At 41.9% G+C, this 26,617-nt stretch overlaps 1 protein-coding gene across 1 annotated transcript in view; it reads left to right on the top strand.

Annotated features, from left to right (window-relative positions):
• The window catches only part of TMEM26 (transmembrane protein 26), a 103,316-nt gene that overhangs the window by 1,213 nt on the left and 75,486 nt on the right, over positions 1–26,617 (top strand). The window lies entirely within an intron of this gene.

Raw genomic sequence — 26,617 nt, 5'->3', positions numbered from 1 at the left:
CAATGTTTAGAGGCCATGCAGGACCCCTTCATCAGGCATGTGATGAAGGGGTCCTGTGTGGCTCCAAAACGTTCATTGCAGTTTACTGCTGTGATGTGATTACTTTATTATATTTTTCAGCACTATTTTGAAGATCCATGGTGTGCTGGTGAAATATGTTTTGACTTAAATGCTGTACATTCACATCAGTCCCTACCCTAGGGTTGCCACCTCATTGCTTTAAAACCGAACACATATTAATTACACAGGTTCTGAGGTTAATTTAATGCAGGTAAGGCACTAAGTGAGTTTAATTACCACCTTAATCAGCCACAGAACCTGTGTAATTAATATGTGTTCGGTTTTAAAGGGATGAGGTGGCAATCCTACCCTACCCTACCCTACCCTACCCTACCCTACCCTACCCTACCCTACCCTACCCTACCCTACCCTACCCTACCCTACCCTACCCTACCCTACCCTCAAGGAGCCCACCACTAAGGGTCCCTACCCCATATGCACATGCTAGGGTCAATTTAGACAGGAGACAATGAACCTGCCAGCATGGCTTTGAAGTTGGAAGGAAACCCAAGCAAGGACATGTTAAATCCATAAAGATAGAGTCCTGGTTGGGAATTAAACCAAGGACCCTAGCACAGCAAGGCTAACCACTAAGCCACCATGGTGTTGACAGTGATAGAGCCAGGGCAAACTCAGTCACTAAAGGGGTGCAAGGGTAAAAGAATCGCCTGTGTAATATGATTTTATAGCTTGTTTCAACCACTGTTACAGTCACTTTCACTGGACATCTTGAAGTGCATGTAAAGCAGGAGAAAAAAAGAAAAGGCGTAAAAAGTTTTTAAAATATACACATATGACCTCCATATAATTATCTAAACACAACACTAATTATGTTAGTGGTACCTTACTACAAATCTGTGGGGTTCATTTACTAAAACTGGTGCACTCTGGAACTGCTGTGCATGGTAGCCAATCACCTTCTAACTTCAGCTTGTTCAGTTAAGCTTTGGTAATAAAACCTGGAAGCTGATTGGTTTCTCTGCAGAGCTTACACTCTTCATTTGTGGTAAATAACCCCCTGTGTGTGGCTTGCTTATAGATGGGCAGATATCAGCTACTATTCAAAGACAAATGCAAATCTCTGCTCAAGAATAAATGGCACTAAGAGATCCATCTATCAAAGCAGGAATTACATACCGTAGGGATTTGCTGTGGTTCTTCCTCTGGGTTGGCTAATGAATGGATGCAGCACACATGTTGAAAGTTCTTTTCCTTTTCCTGTGCAAAAACCAAGAAACTAATGAGGAGCGAGGAAGAATTACATTTTCTGACAGTTTTTTATTTTGTTCCTGTCTATGATTCTATTGGAGAGATTGTCCCTTACTTCTGCCCCTGTGATACCTGTAAAAACGAGCACAGTAGTTTTTATTAGGACAGGAAAGCACAGACAGCAATTATATTTGTCAGACATTCTAGTCATTCTACTAAAAATGTTTTTGCTGTTTGAGTCCCAGTGCCAGAACAGGAAGTGACAGTAAATCTCCACAGCAATAAAAACATGACAGAAGCTCTAAACTTTCTCTGCTTTAACTGACGGATGGGAGCTCTGTTGTTCTGGGAGGACGTCATATGATGTCCTCCCACTTTAACTGCGCATGCAAGCCTCCAGAGGTGCGCAGTGTGGCGCTCGATGGTGCACTGTGTCCCCAGGATACAGTAGATCACTGAGCGCGGTAAAGAGCCGATGACATATGCTTTACCATGTGATCAGCTGTGTCCAATCACAGCTGATCACATGTACACAGGAAATGCCGGTTATACCGGAGAGTCGGTAAGCAACATTCCTCAGAGGGGGAATCTACACTGATAATCACAGCACTGATCATCAGTGCCCTGATGAATAGTACAGCCCCATCAGTGCTGCCTTTCTGTGCACATCAATGCCACATATCAGTGCCCATCAAGGCCACATATCAGTGCCCATCAGAGCTGCCTTTCAGTGCCCATCAGTGATGACTGTCAATGCCCATCAGTGCCTCCTGATCAGTGCAGTCTATCAGTATCCATCAGTGCAACCTATCAGGGCCGCCTATCAGTGCCACCTCTCAATGCCACCTATCAGTACCACATATCAGTGCTCATCAGTGCTGCCATTCAGTGCCCATCAATGATGCCTGTCAGTACCCATCAGTGCCACCTATCAGTGCAGTCTCATCAGCACACATCAATAAAGGAGAAAAAATACTTATTTACAAAATTTTATAACAAACTAAGGAAAAACTTTTTTGTTTTTCAAAATTGTCTTTTTTTGTTTGTTTAGCAAGCAATTAAAAAAAACCCAGTGGTGATTAAATACCACCAAAAGAAATCTCTATCTGTCTCAAACCAAATTATAAAAATTTGGTTTGGGTACAGTATTGCATGACCTTGCAATTGACATTCAAAGCGCAACAGTGCTGAAAGGTGAAAATTGGCCTGGGCGGGAAGACGGTGAAAGTGCCCTGTAGGCAAATGATTAAAATAAAGCAAGCTGAAGCTGGACTTTGAATGTTCATTCAGTTTAAAATGCATACAGCGAGCATAGACTACTAGCTTATGGCTCCAGTGGTCAACAAGCTTTTTACTTTGTCTAGTTTTTAATTTGAGAGTTCTCTCCCTATACACCTGTACTGCAGGATCTTTTCTATCTATCACACACAAAAAAAGTTGATATATCTAAATGTCATTATTAGGAAGTTTTTCACACTCATAAACCAAATTCAAGCCTGTCTTGAAAGCGTAAATCTAGCTGAATGTACATCATAGACAGGAGAGAAAATCAGAAAGCACAGACTTTAGGAAGCTAACCCTTCACTTCACATGTAAGAAGTTCTATGAATTTGGCTGCAGTGGATTATACTAAACTCATGTTGGGGTAAACTGAGAGATCTTTCAGACTTTACAACTGTATGGTGTACTGCAAGGTGTCCCTAAAATCTGGACACATAGGAAAAATGCATATTTTCAATAAATTTCAATGCATATTTCAACAACATTTTATTTAATTGGGTTATTAATCAATAACATCTTCAATGTGATTTCCACCATTTGTGATGCAAGGTTCCATGCACTTTGCAAGATTCACATAAACCTGATGCAGTAACTCCACATTTCTGTCAATTTTGAGCACATTTGTTCATGAGGCAATACTTCAGGTGATTCATATCTGTGAATCTTCTCCTTTACCATACCCTCCAAAAAATAAGTCAAAGGGATTAAGGTTTGGTAAGCTTATATAGTGTGATTATATATATATATATATATATATATATATATATATATATATACATATAGTGATATTTCCTATGTGTACAGACTTTAGGGACACTCTGTAGATTGAAATATCACTTAGCTGATTGGTTACTCTTGCCTGGAAAAGCTTCTTAATGGTGAGGCACACAGAGGAACGCCAACATATTGGGAAATCTTCACTTTTGGTAATGGGTATTTCTGATACTTGGAAACAATTAACCTTGGTTAATTAATCCTTGCAAAGTGTGACTGTCAGAAGTGATACTCCAGTCTATTACATTGCCTGTTTTTATTGCACTGGGTAAAACACCCAAGGGTGTAAAATTCTGCCTAAAAATGGCCATAGATGCAAGAAATGCCAGGTTGCAGGAACGAAAATTGCTCAAAAACGCAATGGGGCTAATTTACTAAAGCTGAAGAGTGCAAAATCAGGCTAATTTCTGCATAGATACCAATCAGCATCCAGGGTTTATTGCCAAAGCTTAATTGAACAAGCTGAAGTTAGAAGGTGATTGGCTACCATGCACAGCTGCGCCAGAGTGCACCAGTTTTATTAAAGCAATCCCACAGATTGTAGTACCGTACCACTATCATCATTAGTGTTGTGTTCTGATAATTACAGTTCCAGGTGTTATTGCCAAAGCTTAATTGATAAAACTGAGGTTAGAAGCTGATTGGTTTCTATGCAGAAGTGAGCCTGATTTTGCACCCAGTCAGTGTTGATGGGGGAATCCCTCCCGTGGAGCCATTATGTTCTCCTGGCAAGGGGGTGTGAGGAGCTGTCCCTCCCAAGAGAACACAATGATTACTGCTAGGGGCTATTATATAAGTGCATGTAAAATCCAACAGGCTGGTTGTACCTAAGTTGATTGATCGATCAACTTGGGTACACTAGTCCTGCCCACACATGGTTCAAAACCAGTCCCTGCTGTACCAGTCGAATCGTCTAGGACCAGCTTAAAGCTGGGTACAGGAGGATTGAAATTTGTCTGATTCAGCAAGGAAACAGCTGAATTTGGATCTGTGTGTAGCTTTCTTTGTTCACCAGAAGCAGATTGTTAGACCAGCTTTTGTCGAATGGCCCTGCTGGAAAACCAGCATTCGATCAGCGGTCTGCAGCCAATGGCTGCAGCGATGATCAGTGTATTGTAACAAAGGGGAAGGAGACCCAGCTGTCAGTATACAAGAGTACATTGGGGGATATTCCTGCATCCACATCGCTTGTGTGGATGCAGGAATATGTGATTTTTTTTTTTTTCCTTCAGCCTGCTGGTTGAATGAATAAAAAACTCGGTGTGTGCCCAGCTGTAAACGCATAGTTGAGCCATGTTACCCAATGTAACCATCCCACTTTTTCTGTGCACATCGAAAATAATGTTATCCTTTTTTCACAACGGCCATACATAATGTAACAAACTCTCTGGTATGCTTCACATGTCATGGTGTATAAAATGCAATTTTCACAAAAATTTGACTAAATCACATGGCTTGCTGATATTGCATAGCCTGTGGTTATCAATAATATTTTTTGAAGAACACTTACACTGGTGTATGGATTCATTTTGTTGTAAAGTATAAATGATTCTGACATAGGGATTGAAGTTCTCACAGCACTGGTATAACAGTCACGCAAGCAATAAAATCGCACCAAGTTCACTGTTTATACTGTGAATGATGAAGAGCACAGTTGACAACTATCACTGGCAGAGAGGATATGCAGTCTGGATGACAAAGGGATTTTCCGAAGGTCTTATAATATCTACAAGAAGCACCAGGTTTCCTTATCTGGGACCACTGCTGCAACCTGTGAGGTTAGATACAGTATATGAGAGCTGCTATTAGTGACTGTTCTTAAAAGTGTAGGCTTCAGAGCTGTGATCCTGATCCTATCATCATGGACCTGATAAAGAATGTAATACAGCGGTTCAGATTGTTTAGATGTCACTGGCTGCTTGCTTGCTTCAAGTTAGTGGCCCATCAGGTAGTAAAGTCAGGATTATGTTGAAAACCTAAAACCTGCACCTTTAAAAACAATTTTTCAATGGTAATGTCCATATTCTAGCCTCACAGATTGATATTTAATGCTTTTTGAGGTACTAGAAAATCAGAGTGAAGTCAAACCTCCTAAACTGGACACCTGGTTCAATTCTTCAGACAGTATTCAAGCCATTGGGTTAGCATTAGATCAGAGCAAGCATTCTAGGCAAGTTTGGTGATACCATATTCTCTTAGTACAAGTCCTTTACATCCCATTTACACTTATCTGGTCCATTGTGGTATGTTTAATGCACATGCCTTAATGCCTTTTATGTCACACATAAATCTACACTGAGTTAAGGCAATCCATTTATTGTGAATTACAACAACATATAGGCTTTAATGGGCTCTTAAAAAAAGCTTTATTTTACATTTCTGACCCTTATGAGACACATGTAGACACTTTGTCCCTTATTTCTAAGTGCTTTCTAGCCCTCTGCCCCCCCGAGACAAACTACACAATATTATACCCATTTTTAGATAATATATAACAGATGTTGTTGCATTGAGCTAAATAGATACCAAACATGTCAAGTTTTAAAATTGTGCTGGCCAGTGAAATTGCAAAAAACTTGGGTATCCAAAATGCTTCATAGATTACACTTTAAAGCCTTTACAGGATATCAGTGTATAGTTACCTGTAAATTACAGCTCTAGAATTATTATTCTCACTCCGACGATCGCAACAATACCTCAAATGTGTGCTCACCCTACGCTGTGCTTTTTTAAGGGATGTGTGTGGGGGAGAGGGGAATGTTTTTTTTCTTATTATTTCTTTTATATAATTTTTTCACATTGTAAATTGTTGTCTAACTTTATTGCTATCATATGTGATATCATGGGCAGGTGACAGATCCCTTTTATGGAGACATTGGGAGTCCCAATCAATTTTCTCGTAAAGCCCTTCACCAGCTCTTAAAGCCGATACCTAGTTCACAGCTGCAGTAGCAGTTCTAAATTTGTTTTCACCACTCGATACTAGTACATTTATAAATGTACCTTGGTAGACAAGTAGTTAAAGTGTTTATAAAGGTTCAAGGTTTTCTACCTTCATGCATTCTATGCATGAAGGTAAAAAACCTTCTTCATGCAGCAGTCAGCCCTCTAATACTGACCTGAGTCCCATCGTGATCCAGAGATGTGCACGAGAGCCTCAGCTCTCCAGGGACTCTCCCTCCTCAGTGGCTGAAACAGCAGCACGAGCCATTGGCTCCCGCTGCTGTCCATTTACAGCCAGTGAGTCAATGAGGTGAGAGGGGGGGTGTTTTGTGTGTCCTATGGATCAATATATATACACTATATTCATCTATCTTCCAGTGTGTGACTGACCCTTCTTCCTATTGCATCGTGTGTGGTGGCGAGCCAGAGCCTGCACCTGTTGTGGATTGATCTGGATTGTTTGCCTGAGCGGTATACCTTTGTTTTTTGGGTGCCCCCATAGCAAGCTGCTTGCTCTGGGAGCACGTGGCATGAGGGGGGGGGTCAGGAGTGCCAGCAGGGGACCCGAAAAGAGGAGGATCGGGGTTGCTCTGTGCAAAACCACTGCATAGAGCAGGTAAGTATAATATGGTTGTTGTTATTATTATTTTTAAATAGCTTTTAATATCATTATAAGGACATTGTTGATTGGCTTCATTCTGAAGAAAAAAAATAATTAACACATGCTGTAATAATAATAATAATAATGCTGTAATAATAAAAGTCAAATTCTAGTTTAATGCTTTTAAAATTGAAAGTCTTGACTATGGGTAAACATCTTATGATTTAATTGCCTACCTTAACGAGAGAGAAAAGGCCTCATTTGTGCCATTCTCTGAGCTCAGTTATTTTAGAATCCCATTTAAGGTCAGTAATATAGTGCATACTTTTGATTTATTCATGAAACTGGAGAAGGAGAAAAAAAGGGTGCTGTCTAAGAGAACCAATTAGGTGTTAAATTGAAATCCCAGCTCAGTCAAAAATATTTTATTTTAGGTAGAGTGGGGAAAGGTTAGATGCTCATTCAGGAGTTTGTTGCTGTCTATGTCCAAAATAGGGCACAAAGTAATGGTAAGTTTCTAAAATAAGTACAGGTACAGGAAGCAAGGGAAAACACCTAAATGGGGTTATCAACAAAAGTAAAAATCTGACAGAAAATGTTTAAGTTTACCCTGATCTATCCAAAGTTTAAAAATTACGGATTTAGGGTTTTAATTGTCCTCCATGTACTTGGAAAGTTGCAGTCTAATTGGTTGCTATGGGCAATATACAGTATCTGCTTTTATAGAAAGTAGATGTAGCTCTGAAATACTCATACTGTTTGCATTAGTAACAAATAGTTCTATTCATTTACTGGCCTGTATTACAGAATGTTTTCCAGATGCTGCCTAAAAGAGGACCATTCACTTAAAAGCTAGGTTCACTTATTACATTAGGTCTCCCACTCCCATTATAAAATGCTGCTTGAATAAAGAAACCCAGTAGTGGAGACAAGTTAGAAAATATACTAAATGTCTACCTAGCTTCCACAGTGCAGAGGATGATGTCACAATCTTTCCTACATGGTCCGAGAAACTTGAGCATCCCAAATATTACAGTAAGACATTGTGGCACTGTACAATATTCCAGAAACTCATTGTTCCCAGGATTATGCTGGATGGTCCGTGATGTAACACTCAGCTAGTTGCAGCCAGTAGGAGGTAAGTATATTTTAGAATTTTTTCTTTTACAACTATCATGCAACATTTTCAAGTAGTGGTGGGAGGATATCTCCCTCTCTTCTTGAAAGGGGAACTTGCACTGAAAAGCAAGTTTTAGTTGCTTTGGGCACTTAAAGAAATACTGTTGTCTTGCCCAACACAGTTCCTTTTGCAAAGACAACCCTTCAAAATAAAAGGGGGTGACTGGTGCATGGAATAAGCATAATCTCTAGGCTGAATATGGGGTCAGGAGCTGGCAGGGGAACAAACTGAGTATGGGGTCAGGAGCTAGCAAGGGAACAAGGAGCACGCCAGTCCTCAGATCCTGTGCATTCCTGTTCACTGTTCCAGATTACAACTACGAGGCGTTGTGTTTTGTTAACCCTTTATGAGCCTACTTATTACCATCTACATGTTCACCATTAAATACTTTTTACAGTCTACACTCAGGGGCTGTGTTTTCTTTTTTTAAAGACAACCCTTCACCCTGCATTTTTAACCTTCCCTGTGCCCCACCGTTCCGTCCTCCACTGCTGCCATCAACGTTAGCCAAAGCTTCCATGCATAAGGGAATATGTGACCTTTTTCTCTGTGACAGTGTTTGGGCCTAGCGGCCAATCACAATACATAATAGTAAACCATGGACTGGCAGACCAAATAATTACTGGCAAAGGTACTATTAATATCATAAAGAAACAAGGGAATAACTGAAAGATCAAAGCATTCATAATACATATACTGTATGTACAGTAAGCAGTAGTATACAGTGCAGAGTAATAAGATAGTTTACCCCAACAATTCAGCACAGAGAAGGGAGAAAAGAGGCCTATTATTTCAAAATTTCAAGACATTGGATCCCTTCATCAGGACAGATTGTCTGATGAAGGGGTCCATTACCCCAAAACATTAAACTAAGAGTACATTTTCTAGTAATTATTAGGTGTGCTAGTCCATGGTTTACTACAGTGGTGCTCAACCTTTTGAAGAGCTAGGGCCACAATGAAATTAAATGAATTTCAAATTTTTTTTATATTGAATAGAATACTGAATAATTTCCTCCTGTGAGAAAGAACAGACAAGGGCGCACTCTCATCGTGCATTACCGTGGTAAAACATGTGTTTATAGAAAAAAGAAGATATATACTCACAAACCAGCATTATTAAAAGCAGTATATGTGGTCCACAAACACAGTCACAGTACATCTGTGTCTAATGATGCGTATGAGCTGACGCGTTTCGGGAGCTAAACCCCCTTCCTCGGAGCTAAACCCCCTTCCTTTAGCTCCCGAAACGCATCAGCTCATACGCATCATTAGACACAGATGGTTTGTGAGTATATATCTTCTTTTTTCTATAAACACGTGTTTTACCACGGTAATGCACGATGAGAGTAAGCCCTTGTCTGTTCTTTCTCATTAGTGCTCAGATTTCCCGATCTTAGAAGGGCTGCACCTCTTTGGTTGGCATTTTGGTATCTTCTTGGTTGTATGAAGACTGGAGCGCTGGTTACGTTTGTTTATCTTTCGGAGTAATTCCTCCTGTAGCCACTTAATGCCAATGGGAGAGAGAGCAGGAGAAAATGGCTTTCAGAGGTTGCAGGAGGAAAATGGAGGGGATTGGTTCCTGCTTTTGCTACCACCGCTGCCCTTCCTGTCAACTACAAAACAGAATGTGACAGGGATGCTGCCCGGCCCCCCTGGAGCATTGATCAGGGTCACCATTACAACCCCTGACATTACACTAGTGTTTGGGGGAGGGGGTTTGTTGTGGTAAAAACATATCTCAACTATGGGATTTTACCACCCCCCAAACGTTAAATGTAAACTAGTCCTTACTGTCCTGAGCCTCCTATAAGGCTGCTTTCACACTAATGCACTGCTGTTTACACAGTGCACCTGTGGCTTTCCTGCGGGTTAGCTGCACTTTGCCGTAGACTTCTACTATATCTTGTGGATGTGAAGCACTTTCAGAAAGTACCCCAAACCCGCAGGATATAATAGAAGAGCACTTCCCTGGTTTGAGGTTAAGGGCCACATCAAAGGGCCAGCGGGCCACAGGTTGGGCACCCCTGGTTTATTATCATTGCTTGTATGTATGAAGGTGATAGGATTGCACCTATTTTTCCCTCGGTTTCCTTCAATTGTAATCTCGAGGAGCCTGAGATCATCAGCCAAGCATGCTGGTAAAAGCAAAAGTCCTTTTATTTTAAAAAGCAGGCAAACACAAAAAAACAGCTTATCCTCAGCAAACAAAAATAGCTAATCAATTAAAAAAATACAACAAAAAGACATACAGGATTTTTTAGGTGCAAAAAAAGCTTCAGAAATGGACAACTCACATATTAGGTCCAATGTTAAAAACACTTTAAGACACAATATTTGTGTCAGATAGAACATAAATAACACCAGATTCCTCATTACAACCTCCCATCTAACTGTACTTTAATCCCTGGTTCTCACCAATGTGTTTTTTGCAGAAATGCACTAAAGGCCATTTAATATGGTTTCCTATGGGACATGTTAACATTTATGCTTTTTTTTGAGCTGCTGCGTTTTTGGAAAGGGCCCGGGACTTTTTTAAATGCAAAAAGCAGCATTTTTGCTGCAATATAGTTCAATGGAGAAGCTGCTGAAACACGTGTAGTGCATTTTTAATGGGTTTTTGCAATGTTTTGTGGTTTTTCTGCATAGCAACAGTAACATTTTCACTTTAACAAAAAAAGCTGAAAAAAATGCAAAACGCAGTAAAAATGGCAAATAACAAACACACATCAAAAACATGTGTGTAAAAACCCAAAGCACAATGAAAAAAGCATTATAAAACAAATCAAAAGCAAAAAGCATAGTTGTGAATCAACAAAAAAGGAGTAGTAGTTACCATGAACGAAGTACCAAAGTAGGTAATAAACACCCAAGCAATGTAGCTTATATGTAAAATCACATTTTTATTATTCCCTTTGGCAAAAAGGTAATATCTGTAGATGGTGACATGAAACAATCACTGTATACACATTAAAAACAAGCAATCCGGATTGCAACATTGAATATTTCTAGTGGTATTCACTTTGGCTGGTTTGAGATATGCAGCAGCAAAATTTGCCAAAATTCAGCCGTTTATCACAAGGCTTTGTATTGTACACATATAAATCCTGCATATACAATGATAGCAGTAAGACAAAAAATTAGCCAAGTATATAGCTAGATATGCATGATCATCATAGAATGCGTGAAAACTGCAAAAAAATGCAAGTGGAAAAAAGATGAGTATGTCCATTGATAGAATGCAAGAAGGAATTCCCATGGAATTATACAGGGTTGAAAGATTCATACTGTCCCATGTTCCTTCATAGCTTGAATACTGTGTGGTTAAACCTCCATATATCGTGAAAATATTTATTTATTTATTTCAGGTACTTATATAGCGCCGTCCATTTACGCAGCGCTTTACACATATATATTGTACATTCACATCAGTCCCTTACCCTCAAGGGGCGTACAATCTAAGGTCCCTAACTCACATTCATACATACTGTCAGGGATTGCCGCGGCGCATAGGTATGCGCATGCGCAGATTGTCAAAACACACTAACACGCGGGCGCTAGGACCTGGGCGCCCACGGTGGCAGTTGCGGCCGCGCACGCGAGCTTGTCACCAATGACAGCACAGGGCGCTCTATTTAAAGCTGCCTCTTGCAATGCTCAAGTGCCGTATGGTCTTATTCCTGTTCCCGTTCCTAGTGCTGAGATTGCTTGTTGCCGAACCTGCCTGACCTGGATTATCGTGACCTTCTCCTGCCCTGATCCCTGGCTTGTCTGACCATTCTTTTGCCTTCTCCTGTTTGTCTGACCTCCTGCTGCTGAACCTGGCCTGTGACCTGTTTATCCTTTTGCCTGCCGCTCTGTACCATCTGCCTCCGCTGTTATCCAACCCGGCCTGTCTGACTACACTACTACCTCTTCACATCTGGCTCTCACCTGTCACCTGCCATTGGCAGCTGCCTCTACCACAGCTGGTTGTACTTGGGGGTCACGTCCTGGTCTCAGGCTGCTTCAAGTCTATCCCCACCATCAGGGGCTCTGGTGAATCAGCAGACTGAGGCTTAGACTCCCCACCCTGAGGAATTCCAGCCTGTGGGTCACTAGAGGCTACCGCCAGTCGGCTCCTAACACATAAACATACTAGGGCCAATTTAGACAGGAGCCAATTAACCTACCAGCATGTCTTTGTAGTGTGGAAGGAAACTGGAGTACCCTGAGGAAACCCACACAGGCACAGGGAGAACATGCAAACTCCAGGCAGGTGGTGCCGTGGCTGGGATTCGAACCGTGGACCCTAGTACTGCCAGGCTGAAGTGCTAACCATTCAGCCACTGGAAATATGTAGATATCTTTATCCCCTCTGGGTATTCTTTCAGATACACATCATGGCAATTGCATTGTGGAGCTGAAAATAAATTGCAAAATTTCAGATGAGGTGTGCAATAACATGTAGCGATGTTTTAACAATGCACCCCACTCACCACCGTTGTACTGGCTAATGACCTAGCCGTTTCCCAGGAAATAGAATCTCAGCCCGTTGAAACTTGATTGTCATGTTGTAGATATAGAGTGAATTATTCACACAGTTCCTGTTAGAGTAATGCTCAAACCTCATATCACGAGTATTCCTTGTGCAGAATTCCCGCCCGATCATGAGGCATATTGTGTGGCGCAATTACATGGCCACTCTCACCAGTCCATGGTGTTGTCCACATGGGACGTTGCTTCTGGGTGTGATGACGTCAGAAGACTGGATAGAGAAAATCCATTAGCTCAACATTTCAAAGAAGTTCACAATGGACGAATTGATGGTTTTAAGGTAAAAGGTATTTTTTTCCTAAACATCTCCCCAAGACGAGGTGATTTTGATAAATTATTATTACAGAAAGAAAAATTTTGGATATATACTCTTGAAACTTTGGTTCCAAAAGGTTGAAATATTGAACTTAATTTCAAGGTATTCTTGGATTGAAATTGAGTAATTCTGATTATTTGCCATGTTACAATATATATAATTTTTTCCTTTAGGTAGATCATTTACTCTTACTGATATACTGACATTTTAAGGAATTTTCTGAATGTGTCATGGTGATTTTTGGTCACTAGGGGAAGCTGTACATTATTCCCAATTAAAGTACAGGGTATTTAAGCAGTCTTCACTGTATCCTCCCTAGTCTGAAGAAGGCTGCACTGATTGGTGGATGAAACACGTTAATGTAACGTACTGACATCATCACACCTGGAAGCAACGTCCCACGTGGACAAAACCATGGACTGGTGAGAGCGGCCATGTAATTGCGCCACATGATATGCCTCATGATCGGGCGGGAACTCTGCACAAGGAATACTCGTGATATGAGGTTTGAGCATTACCCTAACGGGAACTGTGTGAATAATTCACTCTATATCTACAACATGACAATCAAGTCTCAAGATTCTATTTCCTGGGAAACGACTAGGTCATTAGCCAATACAACGGTGGTGAATGGGGTGCATTGTTAAAATCTGAAGTTTTGCAATTTATTCTCAGCTCCACAATGCAATTGCCATGATGTGTATCTGGAAGAATACCCAGAGGGGATAAAGATATCTACATATTTTCACGATATATGGAGGTTTAACCACACAGTATTCAAGCTATGAAGGAACATGGGACAGTATGCATCTTTCAACACTGTATAATTACTTCCAGTTCCGGCGCCGCATGTGAAGGACGTGAGATTCGTGGCTCTGGTTCCGTCTGCATACAACATCTGCTCCCCGCATCGAAGACCCACACATTGGGTCCCCCATACTACTCTTCGATAGCTGAGCCCATCGCTGCATGGAACGGTACCTCTTGCTGGCGCTACCCAGCTCTGCACACGCTCCGAGACCCGACATGTGCAGTTCTCCCTCCTCTGCAGCCAAGATGGCCGATGGCATGGAGACAGGTATGGCAGCAGCACAATCTCACACAGCCACAGGGGCTCAAGAAGCACTGGTCCCAACAGACCAATACACCAAAATTGCCCAAGCGGTAGCATCACTTTTGTCCCCCACCATAACTTTGGCTGTAGATCATGCAGTTTCAGTGGGCATTGAACAAATTAGGAGGGAGGTGGGCGAACAAGCGAAACGCCTCTCTGACACTGAACACAGAATCTCAGATTAGGAGAATGATCTCCACTCCATTACTGCAGATACGCAACAATATGCTCACTTGCAAAAATCCATACTAAACAAATTGGATGATTTGGAAAATTGCTCCCGCAGGAGCAATCTCCGCATTGTGGGCCTACCCGAATTGGTCAATTCAGCGAGTTTAATGGATTTATGCTCTAAACGTATCCCTGCGGCCTTGGGCCTCACAGCACCATGCACAGTTGAAAGAGCTCATCGTTTGGGATCACTTTTTAATGACAGACGCACACCAAGATCCATTATAGCCAAGTACCTTAACTACGCTGACAGATTGGCTATTCTGACCTCTTTCCGTAACTCCCATTCACTGCAAATTGATGGGCATAAATTACTGATTTTCGCAGACTATTTACCAGAAGTGTCACGCAAAAGAAAATCTTTTCAATCTATTTGTGCATCCCTTCAACAGAAGGGTCTGAAATTTACTTTGGCGTATCCAGCTACCTTGCGCCTGACCACACCTTCTGGAGAGACCAAAACCTTCACACAACTGGATGAAGCACTTCAATATATCCATTCCTACTTGGAAGACATCACTGATCCGCCGCACCTCCCCAAAGACATCCATGATAAAAGTTCCAGGGAACAACGCAGTCCCTGCAAAGATCCCCCAAAGAGGCAAATAATTAATCATCTTGCAAGTAAACTACAACTTCGCCCTCCATGAACAAGACAGGACGGCTGTCTGCATCTCAACTATGGACACAGCAACACCTCATATTTCTTAAGTTTGTCTGGCAGTTTGTCCAGCCCTTGAGCTAAACAACTTTGGGCTCCTTGCCTTTCTAATGCCTTGTTCTTATTTTTTTTATTATTATTGCTTAACGTTTTTCTATATGCTTACTAAAACTTAAGCAAGGTTTGATACTATGCTGTTTGTGCCTAAATAACCCATCAATTATGACCTTTTCTTTCTTTTTCTCTTTCTTCATTGACTCCGCAGGGTTCCCCTCTCCATGGCCTCTCTCTGCTGATCTTGGTGAGTCCTCATCTGCTTACATCCGGTGTGGGTTTAAACCTTACGACTACCCAGTCGCATGGGTCATGGTGAGGAGAACCATGCGGAATACAGAGAAGTCCAGGCTACCTAGGTTGGTATGTTTTCCTTCTTGTTGGATATGCGACCCCTGTTGGGCTGTATCTGCTTCCCCCTTACCCCATTAGTTACACTATTACATAGACTAATTATCATTACTACACTACTTCTCTCTGAAGCACCGAAACCCTCTACTGATTACCACACATGTCATCTCAGAACCTCCTGTCAACGGCTGGTCAGGGTGGATCCAGCCTTCACTTTAATCACGGATAGTTTTCACCTGCATTATTTCATTACAGCTTTAATGCAATGATTTCCATCATATCATGGAATGTCAAGGGCCTCCGCTCTCCACATAAACGAATTCTTCGTCATCTGAAACCACTGAAGGCTGACATTGCACTGTTACAGGAAACCCACCTCTCTAACTTAGATTTCCCCCGTATGAAAAAATTGTGGGTTGTGCAGGTCTCGGGCTCGCCTTCTATTAAAGGAAAGGCAGGTGTGATCATACTGATCCATAAAAGATTCCCAGTTAACGTTGTCTCTATGACCCATGGTGACGAGGGACACCTTGCCTCTATTCATTTTAAAATAGGCTCCAAAGACCTCTCTATAGTCAATATTTATGCACCCAATTCTACCACAAAAAAATTCTTTCAATCGGTCTCCTCACAGATGTCGCAATATGTCCACTTACCTCTGCTGGTAGGTGGTGATTTCAATACCTGTATGGACTGGCAGGAAGACAGATTAAAACAAGCTTCCCAACACTCCCTCACATCTCATCCTTCTACTTATGTCCTATCTGACTTGGCAGAAGCTTCCAGGTCGATTGACATATGGCGTCTTAACCATCCGGACAGTAGGGACTTCACCTTCTACTCACACGCACACCTTTCCCTCTCAAGGATAGATTAGCTGCTCTGCAACTCACTTTTGTTACCGATTGCTACCAACCCAATCATACATGATATAGCTGTCTCTGATCATGCACCTATATCCATTGTCCTGGAACAACTAGACTCAAACGCATCACCCCATATATGGTGCTTTCCTTCATATTTAGCCAACAATAAAGATCTTTATCAAGTGCTTAATACTACCTGGGCAGATTTTGTAGCAACCAACTCATCTCATCAATCCACTTCGAACCTGTTCTGGGAGACTGGCTCTGTTAAGGGGCAAAATTATAGTTTTCGCATCCATGTATAAAAAAAAAGTGCTACACAACTTCACCACTGCGAGCGAGTCATTGGGGATAGCACAAAGAAAGCTTTCAGACTCCAACTCTTTTGAAAATAGAAAATTATGGCTGGAAGCCAAACATCAATTTGATATGTGGGCCAAAACACAAGAAACCAAAAATCAATCGTATCTTGATTTACAATTTCACAAATTCGGTAATAAACCTGAAAAACTGTTAGCCCGCATGTGCAAAAAAACTTTTAACCCGACCCATTTCACAGCCTTGAAAGACTATCAAGGTTCCTAGCGATCTACACCAAACTAAATTATCGCCATCTTAGAAAAAATTTACTCCCAACTGTATGGCAGGGACCCAATAGACACACCCCAGGCCAATGCATTTTTGGACAGAATGAATCTTCCCCAGATTGATCAGGAAGCCTTATCTGCCCTCAATGCTCCTATCACTGCATCTGATATCACCTAAGCGATCCAGATGTTGGCTAATGGCAAAGCCCCAGGCCCTGATGGATACACATTGGAATTCTATAAAATGTCTTCCAGCATACTCACACCTACCTTATCATCTGTATTCCAGAACATTCTAGACGGGGGCAGCTATATCCCTTCAGGCTACCAGGCATACATTAAACTGATAGCAAAAAAAGGCAAAGACCCTACGGAACCAGGTTCCTATCGCCCAATCTCCCTTCTAAACCTTGACGCAAACATTTTATCTAAAATAATTGCCAAAAGGCTAGCAGATATCCTACCCTCTCTTATCCATCCCTCCCAAGCCGGCTTTATCCAGGGGAGATCTGCCACATCCAGTATCCGTAAGGTTCTTGCGGTTCTTCACCATGCCCAAATTAATCCCGTTCAAGACTTAGCAATTATATCCCTTGACGCCGAAAAGGCTTTTGACAATTTACCTGGCTCCAACTGGTTATGCAACGTTTTGGATTTTCAGGCACCTTTGTTTACCAAATTACCACTATGTACTCTAACCCGACAGCTCAGGTAATAGCTGCAGGACTTATGTCCCAACCCATATCCTTGCACAAAGGAACCAGACAAGGATGCCCGCTCTCGCCTCTCCTCTTTAACCTTGCGTTAGAACCCCTGGCACGTTACCTTGTCTCTCACCGTCAACTACATGGCATTCAACTAGGACAGCAAAACCTCCGTATCGCACTGTTTGCAGATGATATTCTAATATTTACCTCGAACCCCACCTTAGGCGTACCCCTTATTCGTGACATCTTTGCCACTTTCAGACATTGCTCTGGCCTTTGCATCAATTTCTCGAAAAGCAAAATGTTGCCTCTCTACCACACAAGACCACCACCTTGGGCGTCTTCTAATATACTAAAACTAGCCTCTCACCATATCACCTATCTGGGGATTAAAATTGGAAAAAAACCCTCTTCCCTCTACTCACTTAACTTTACTCCAATAATTGCTAAAATCCTGGGTGAATTGGACATGTGGGCGGGTCTGCCCCTCACGCTCTTAGGGAGATCTCATCTTTTTAAAATGGCGACTTTCCCAAAACTACTTTATCCGCTTCAGACCATTCCTCTACTACATGAAGATGTAACCAAATTAAACACAGCCCTCACAAAATTTCTCTGGGGTCGCCGCCCATGCATAGCTCTGCAAAAACTCTATCTCCCGAGGAGCGAAGGGGGTCGGGCCTTCCCAACATTCGCATATATAACCTTGCATGTCTCTTACGTGTCATTTTAAACTGGTTATCCAAATCGTCTATTTATTCTAACTACCAGCTAAAATCTGCTATGGTACACCCATACAATTTAGCTGCTATTTTACATTGCAATATAAATCAGCTTCCAACTCCCCTAAAAAACAATCCTCTTTTACGTGATACTTTGGTGGCCTGGAGAGAAATTAGTCGCAAATTAGGAGTGTCCCCATGGGTTTCCCGCTACCTCGCTATCCATGGTAATCCTTCTTTACCTCATCCACAACAACATGCATCCTACGCTAGATGGCACGCACAAGATCTTACACTTGTTTCACAACTCTTTGACACTTCTTCCAGTAAACTGAAACCAATCCTACCGACTTTAAGGAGCCTGGACTTGCCTTTACACCATTTTATATATGCAATGCAAGTGACAAATTTTGTTAAATCACTGGCCCCCGACAAGCCTTCTCGCTTTCAAACCACATTGGTTGACACTCTGTTGAGCAGAGGCAGGTTTAAAATTTCAGACATCTACTCCCCACTTAACCTTTGTTTTACCAAACCTTTAGAGTTTACATCTGTGACCTCATGGGTTAAGGACTTCCAGGACTCGCTGTCTGTGGAACAAATTTTGGCAGGTTTCAACACCACCTGTGCCTATCTTACGAATGAGTTCTGGTGGGAACAGCAATTGAAAATTATGCATCGGGCCTATATGACTTGCTCTTTCTCCAAGTCCGCATCAAACATCCCTCAATGTCCTCTCTGTTTCTGTAACCTACCAAACCTTAAACACAGATTCTGGACTTGCCATCACATCTCCAAACTTTTGGGATCAAGTGTTATCTTTCATCCAATTTGTGACAGGAGTTAAACTTCCTAAATCAACTATACATCTACTTCTTCAACAAAACAAGTCTTGGATATCTACTTGCCTTCTGATGGCAAGACAAGCCATCCTGAAAAAATGGATAGAGGTTACACCACCAACCGCCGTATCCGATATAAAAAAGGAACTCATCCGCCTCCTCCACACATAAAAACTTGATCTTTTCTCATCCTGTCCAAACAAATCGGACTCTTTTCGTTTCGAGAACATTCTCTCTGAACAAGAAAAGCCTTCTGGAAAATCCTATGGCAGGTCCTGCCCCCACCTACACCCCCCTCCAGAACACTGTCTCCAATTCTGACTAAAATGTACTGATAATGTATTTATTAAGGTATTGGCAGTCTTGGAATCTCTCTGCTTGACGGAGGTCAACTAATCTAATTTGTCATATGCACATGCGGCCCTTGATAACTTCAGGATCCACCCCCCCCCCTCCCCTACAAGGGGCCGCTTAACAACTTGCTACCTAGAGGCTCCACTAGAGGTTTCGGCTACACTTATCTGTTTCTCCTTATTTCTCTTCAATCCTACACTTCAGAGATCAGATTTCCTTTTTTACTGGTTCCCTTCTTTTCTTTCCGCCCCCCCCCCCCTCCCGCCTTCCTTTCTCCCCATCCTTTCTTTAGCCCTCTGCTATATACCTTTGTTTTTGTCCCTCTTTTATGTTCTTTTCTACATTTGTACGATGTATTGTGAAGCCATATAGATTTTGATGTGAACCCCGGTCTCCTCACTCCACCACACATTGGAAAACAGAACATAGCAACGCCTTATGTACATCATCTGCAATGTCTATCTAATCATTAATGTAATCTTTTTTATCATGCTTGTTACACCGTGCAAATGGCTTAATTGTTTCTTGGCATAAAACCCAATAAATATTTCTTTAACAAAAAAAAAAACCACTGTATAATTCCATGGGAATTCCTTCTTGCATTCTATCAATGGGCATACTCATCTCTCTTTTTTCCACTTGCATTTTTTTGCAGTTCTCACGCATTCTATGATCATGATCATGCATATCTACTGTAGCTATCTACTTGGCTAATTTTTTGTCTTACTGCTATCGTTGTATATGCAGGATATATATGTGTACAATACAAAGCCTTGGATAAACGGCTGAATTTTGGCAAATTTTGCAAACATGGTGCTGTATATCTCAAACCAGTCAAAGTGAATACCACTAGAAATATTCATTGTTGCAATCCGGATTGCTTGTTTCTAATGTGTATTCGGTGATTGTTTCATGTCACCATCTATGGATATTACCTTTTTCCCAAAGGGAATAATATAAATGTGATTTTACAGATAAGCTCCATTGCTTGGGTGTTTATTACCTACTTTGTTAGTTGGTTCATGGTAACTACTACTCCTTTTTTGTTATAATTTTTTGGTTTACACCCACACCTTGAATAGGTGCTATCTTTGAACGTAATAAAATAGGCTACCCCGCCTAAAGTATTACAGTAGTATATTCATATAGATAGTTGTTAATCAAGCATAAATACACTTAGAGCTACAGCATTTTCATCATTTAAGGACTGTGACAGAGCTCCTTTCACCAATGTAGACTTCTAGGAGGATGTGAACGCATTCTGCAGATCATGCTTCATTAGGAGAGACTTTAGCAGACTAGTGTAAATGATGTAAATTACATGGCCAAACCATGCGCAGGGGAACCCAACCAAAGCCAGAATGCTCACAAGGAAACAGGTACTGCAAGATGATGGGGAGAAATGGGACCCAATCCAAATGTCACACAACTCCAAAAATTAGTCTCAAGAAAGAGGAAGAAACAGCATGTGCTTCCCAGGGCACCACACTCCATATACAGTGAAGGAAATAAGTATTTGATCCCCTGCTGATTTTTAATGTTTGTCCACTCACAAAGAAATGATCAGTCTAAAAAATTGAATGGTAGGTGTATTGTAACACTTAGAGACAGAATAGCAACAAAAAATTCAAAACAAATTATGCACTGATTTGCATGTTCATGAGGGAAATAAGTATTTGATCCCCTATCATTCAGCAGGATTTCTGACTATCAGGTGGCTTTCATACAAGTAACAAGCTTAAATTAGAAGCAGTCCCTTAAAGGGAGTGCTGCTAATCTCATTTTGTTACCTGTATAAAAGACACCTGTCCACAGAAGCAAACAAACAATCAGATTCCAAACTCTCCACCATGGCAAAGACCAAAGAGCTGTCGAAGGATGTCGGGGACAAGATTGTAGACCTACACAAGGCTGGACTGGGCTACCAAATTATCGCCAAGTAGCTTGGTGAGAAGGTGACAACAGTTGGTGCAATCATTCGCAAATGGAAGAAACACAAAACAACTGTCAGTCTAACAAGGTCTGGTGCACCATGCAAGATCTCACCTCGTGGAGTGTCAATGATCATGAGAACAGTGAGGAATCATCCCAGAACTACACGTGAGGATCTTGTCAATGATCTACAGGCAGCTGGGACCACAGTCACCAAGAATACAATTGGTAACACACTACGCCCTCAAGGATTGAAATCCTGCAGTGCCCACAAGGTCCCTCTGCTGAAGAAAGCACATGTCCAGGCCCGTCTGAAGTTTGCCAAGGAGGACTGGTTGAGAGTGTTGTGGTCAGATGAGACCAAAATCGAGCTCTTTGGCATCAACTCATCTCGCCGTGTTTGGAGGAGGAGGAATGCTGTCTATGACCCCAAGAACACCATCCCAACTGTCAAACATGGTGGTGGAAACATTCTGCTTAAGAGTGTTTTTCTGCTAAGGGGCCAGGACAACTGCACCGCATCAAAGGGACGTTGGATGGGGCAATGTACCGTCAAATCTTGGGTGAGAACCTTCTTCCCTCAGCCAGGGCATTGAAAATGGGTCGTGGATGGGTGTTCCAGCATGACAATGACCCAAAACACATGGTCAAGGCAACAAAGGAGTGGCTCAAGAAGAAGCACATTAAGGTCCTGGAGTGGCCTCTGTGATTGCCAACAAAGGATTTGCCACCAAGTCATGTTTTGTGAAGGGGATCAAATACTTATTTCTCTCATGAACATGCAAATCAGTGCATAATTTGTTAGACATGCATTTCTTTTGAATTTGTTGTTGCTATTCTGTCTCTCAGTGTTTCAATACACCTACCATTCGATTTTTAGACTGATCATTTCTTTGTGAGTGGGCAAACATTCAAAATCAGCAGGGGATCAAATACTTATTTCCTTCACTGTATAAGAGCTCTTTTGGTATATATGTAGTGGCCTGTGCCAGATCACCAACCATAAGGGTATGGGTCCATGATGAAGTGTAGTGCCCTGAGAAGTCTATGCTGTTTTTTTCACTTTCTTGTGACCCCTTGTTCTGGGGTTTCCGCAAACCTGAAGGGAGTGGGGGTTTATTGATTACTCCCACTATGCCATTTTGTAGGTAAGGTCTAACATGCCTGTGCACTCAGGGTACCTTTACCAGAGGAGTGCTCATCAATGTCTGGGACCAGGTGGGAACTGTGGCCATGTGAAAGTCTAACATTAAGGCAGTCTCCTAACTTAGAGATGAGCTGACACTTAAAGCAGTATAAAGCTGAATCTCCATCGCACGAGTTGTCCCATTGCTTTACTTCCAATGTAACACTTGTTGTATTTGGTGTGGCAGGCCAAGCTGTGCCACTCCACTAGCCAAACCAGCGTTCCTCAGCTACCTTGCTCCCAGTAATGGAACGAAACCCTATGAATAAGGAAAACACATAGGTCTCATATTTGTCCTACATTAACCTTCCCTGTGCTGTACCTGCTGGTCAGGATAGAAGTCTCCATAACACTGATCTGTTCCCGGTTGTTATAGGAGATGGGCCAACAGTGAGGGAGCCCAAATGGCACCCTTCGCTACCAGAGGATATCCCACCAACCACTGCATCAGACCTCGACTGGTTGTTTGAGGCTGTTCTGAAGCCAATTTGGTTGCCCTTAGTAGTGATCATGTTCTTCATTAAATGCAGATTGTGTTTTACAGTAGTGCTGTGTACGTCATATCCATCAGTGCTTAAACATGCCCAGGTGCATTATATAGACCATCCCCATTATGCACCCCTTTAGTAACTTCTGACCAGGTTTAAGGATAAGTGTAAAACAAAGAAGATAGAGAATGAACAGGCTCCTTGGTGCAGTAACCTTTAAATAATGAATACAAACAAAAGGGACTTGAAAAAGGAGTCTCCACCCTCCAGGACGCGTTGTAATTGCAACTGTCATCCAACCCGCTGTTGATCCTCTTACACACATGGGTCTATGCAATGTGCCGGCTTGTTGGATAGCCACGAGCAGCCATCTGCCCCGTTGTGGGCTCAGCAACCTGTCAGCCAGGAGTGCATGCAATGATAATATGCCTATTGAGCTGAAGCTGACAGCCAAGTTTTCATCCTGACCATGATCAAAAGAGGGTATATCCAGCAGTGACATGGAGACTTAGTGGACGACATGCCTTATGTAAGTTTTATCTTGTGAGTGCAGCTTTACTTTGTTTTTATTCATTTATTAAAGGTTACTGCAACAAGGAGCCTGTGCACTCTCTCTCTCCTTTGTTTGCTTTCAACATCCAGTGTCCTGTTGGTGTAGAGAGCAACAAGGTTTCTTGGGATACAGTCACCTAACCTTCACAACTGCAATTTGTTGAATTGTGAACTGTGGACTCATTATGCAGGTTATCCCTGGCGCTAGCAGAAATTAATGGTGAATTGTGTCTTAAAGACAAGTTTAACAGTCTTTACTGGATTCAATAAATGGCATGAAAACAGTCATTGGATAAACAGTTCCTTATCAACCCTAACTAACTACTAGCTGGCCCAGGAATACCTTGCACAAGCGAGTCCTGAGTAAGTGACATGCTCTATGGCTGGTAGCATCCTTGAATACTTGGCAGAACTCCTTAGAAGCTGCTTAGCAGAGTGTAGGTATCCGTAAAAACAATTAACCACTTACCCTCCAAAGGATTTACCCCACCTTCCTGACCAGGCCATATTTTGTGTTATGGCGCTGCGTTATTTTAATTGAAAATTGTGCAGTCATGCAACGCTGCACCCAAATTAAATTTATGTCCTTTTTTCCCCACGAATTGAGCTTTCTTTTGGTGGTATTTAATCACCTGTGCGGGTTTTATTTTTTCTGCTATAAAGAAAAAGACCGACAATTTTGTGAAAAAAAAATTTTTTTTACTTTTTGCTATTAAACATGTCCAGTAAAAAAAAAAATCTAATTTTGTTATTAATTTACACCAAAATGTGTTCTGCTACAAGTATTTGCTGAAAAAAATCCCAATACGTGTAAATTAATTGGTTTACGTGAAAGTTATGGCGTTTACAAATGGCGGCATAGATACTGGAATTTTTTTTTTTACTAGTAATTGCGGCGATCAGCAACTTATAGCGGGACTGCGGTGGGCATTCTGACACTGGGGGGAACTGACTTGGTGTCATTGACATCCCCAGTGACACCAATACAGTGATCAGTGCTAAAAAATACCACTGACACTGTACTAATGGCACTGGGCAGGAAGGAGTTAACATGAGGGATGATCAAAGGGTTAATTGTGTGCAGGGAGTGTTTTACATAAGGGGCGGTCTATGTGGTCTTTACTGTAATCACACTGCTCTGGATGGCTGTGGACAGCACAGCCATCCAGAGCATTGTGCCCGAGCTGACAGGGGGAAGAACTGTTAGTAAACAAAGCAGTCCTCCTCCCCGTTGGAGATGCTTGGTAATCACCAGCCAGGACCCAGTGATCGACAGCCGTGGCTGCAAATTGCGGCGCAGGTAGGGCACACGTGTGAGCCCCCTACCCGGAGATACAAAATCACATATATACATGATTTTGCACACCCCTGCCATCCTGTAGCAGTATATCTGCTATAGGGTGGTCAGGAAGCGGTTAAATAAACAATTTTTTACATACAACTGACATTATTAGAAGAATGGGTGATGCGTGGTATAAGCTATAATGTTGGGCATAAAATTCCAGGATAGTAAAATCACCCCCCAAATGACCCCTTTTTGGAACATAGACACTCCAAGGTAATTGCTAAGGGTCATAGTGAGTATTTTGTAGATCTCATTTGTTGCCATAAGTTTTTCGAAAATGAAGAAAGAAAACAAAAATGTGTTTTTTCTTTTCTTTTTTTCTTTTTCAAATCCCTGTGACAAAAAATGATATCTGAAAAATACTCAATATGCCTCTTATCAAATTCCTTGCTGTAACTATTTTCCAAAAACGGGTCATTTGGGGGGGAGGGGGGTGTTTGCACTATCCTGGTATTTTAGGGACTCCAAGGAAGTAACAAGAATATGCCCTTTGAATGCTGAAAGTGGTCATTGGAGTTTGGGGGTCTGTGTGTGGCTAGGCTGCCAAAAAGTCTCACATGTAGTATCCCCATACTCAGGAGGAGTAGCAAAATGTGTTTTGGGGTGTTATTCCACATATACAAATGGCATGTGTGAGCAATTTATCATTTAATTGACAACTCTGTGTGAAAAAAAAAGTTTTGTCATTTTCCAAAACTTTTTGGCAAAAAAATAAAATCTTCCATGGACTCAACATGCCTCTTTAGAAATTTACAAAAAGGGTCATTTGGGGGGATGTTTGTACTGCCCTGGCATTTTAACTAGGGTTGCACCGATACCTGTGTTTTTGTACGAGTATCAGTACACAAATGCACCGATGCCAAAAACTGACAGCTGAAATGTAAAAGAAAGAATTCCAGCATTCATCAGTTGTTAAGGACTGGGGCCGCCCTGTCCTTAACAACCGATGACATTTCAGCTGTCAACTTCTCCTTCCCCTTCCACCTCCTCCTCCCCTCCTGCCAGGGCAGGTACCAGCAAAAACATCATAGGCATGGCGCTACAATGGGGGGAGGGCTGGTAAAGTCCCCAGACACACCTTGCTGTCACAGTAACTCCACAAGGCTCCCTGCTGTCACACACTAAGCTGGAAGATGAGCTGGGTATGAAAATAAACAAGATCCAGAGAAGGGGGAGGAGGTGAAGGAAGAGGCAGAGGCAGAACCTATGTGTGGATAACTGATGTGGACAGTGGCGATACCCCCAGCCCTCTGACCTGCACAACCTACTTCTAGGACCCTGAGCAGGTAATCCATTTGGTGTAATGCTGGTACATCATTGTCCACCATTTTACACCCATCAGGGATGGAGATCCCTTCCTGTCTCCTGGCAAGTAGTGATCAGCACACTGGCTAGGGGGCGTCATCTTTAGATGACAGCTTGCACTGCACACATGTCATTACACAGTGCATTTGCACACATCTATGGGACAAGTTTTTGTAGCTGCTTTTTATTTTTTTTCGCTGGAACTCTACTTTAACGTTCTGCTCTTCAGGCATAATCCCCCTGCCTTCTAGCAATTGGACAGCAGGCCAAGACAAAGCTATACAATATTCTGGAGTGCCAGGTGTAATAGATATTTGTATGTGACAATCCTAGCTGAAGAAACATGACACATTCTCAGAAGATTATATTTAGAGATTTATACAGCTCTACTATTTGCAATTAAAGAATATATGCATTTACT

Source organism: Staurois parvus, unplaced genomic scaffold (assembly GCF_062004578.1).
Source record: "Staurois parvus isolate SC_StPar_1 unplaced genomic scaffold, SC_StPar_1.0 ptg000303l, whole genome shotgun sequence".
In the NCBI taxonomy this organism is placed as follows: Eukaryota; Metazoa; Chordata; class Amphibia; order Anura; family Ranidae; genus Staurois; species Staurois parvus.
Note: the sequence above shows the minus strand (reverse complement) of the source record. Positions and strands in the feature narration are given on the sequence as shown.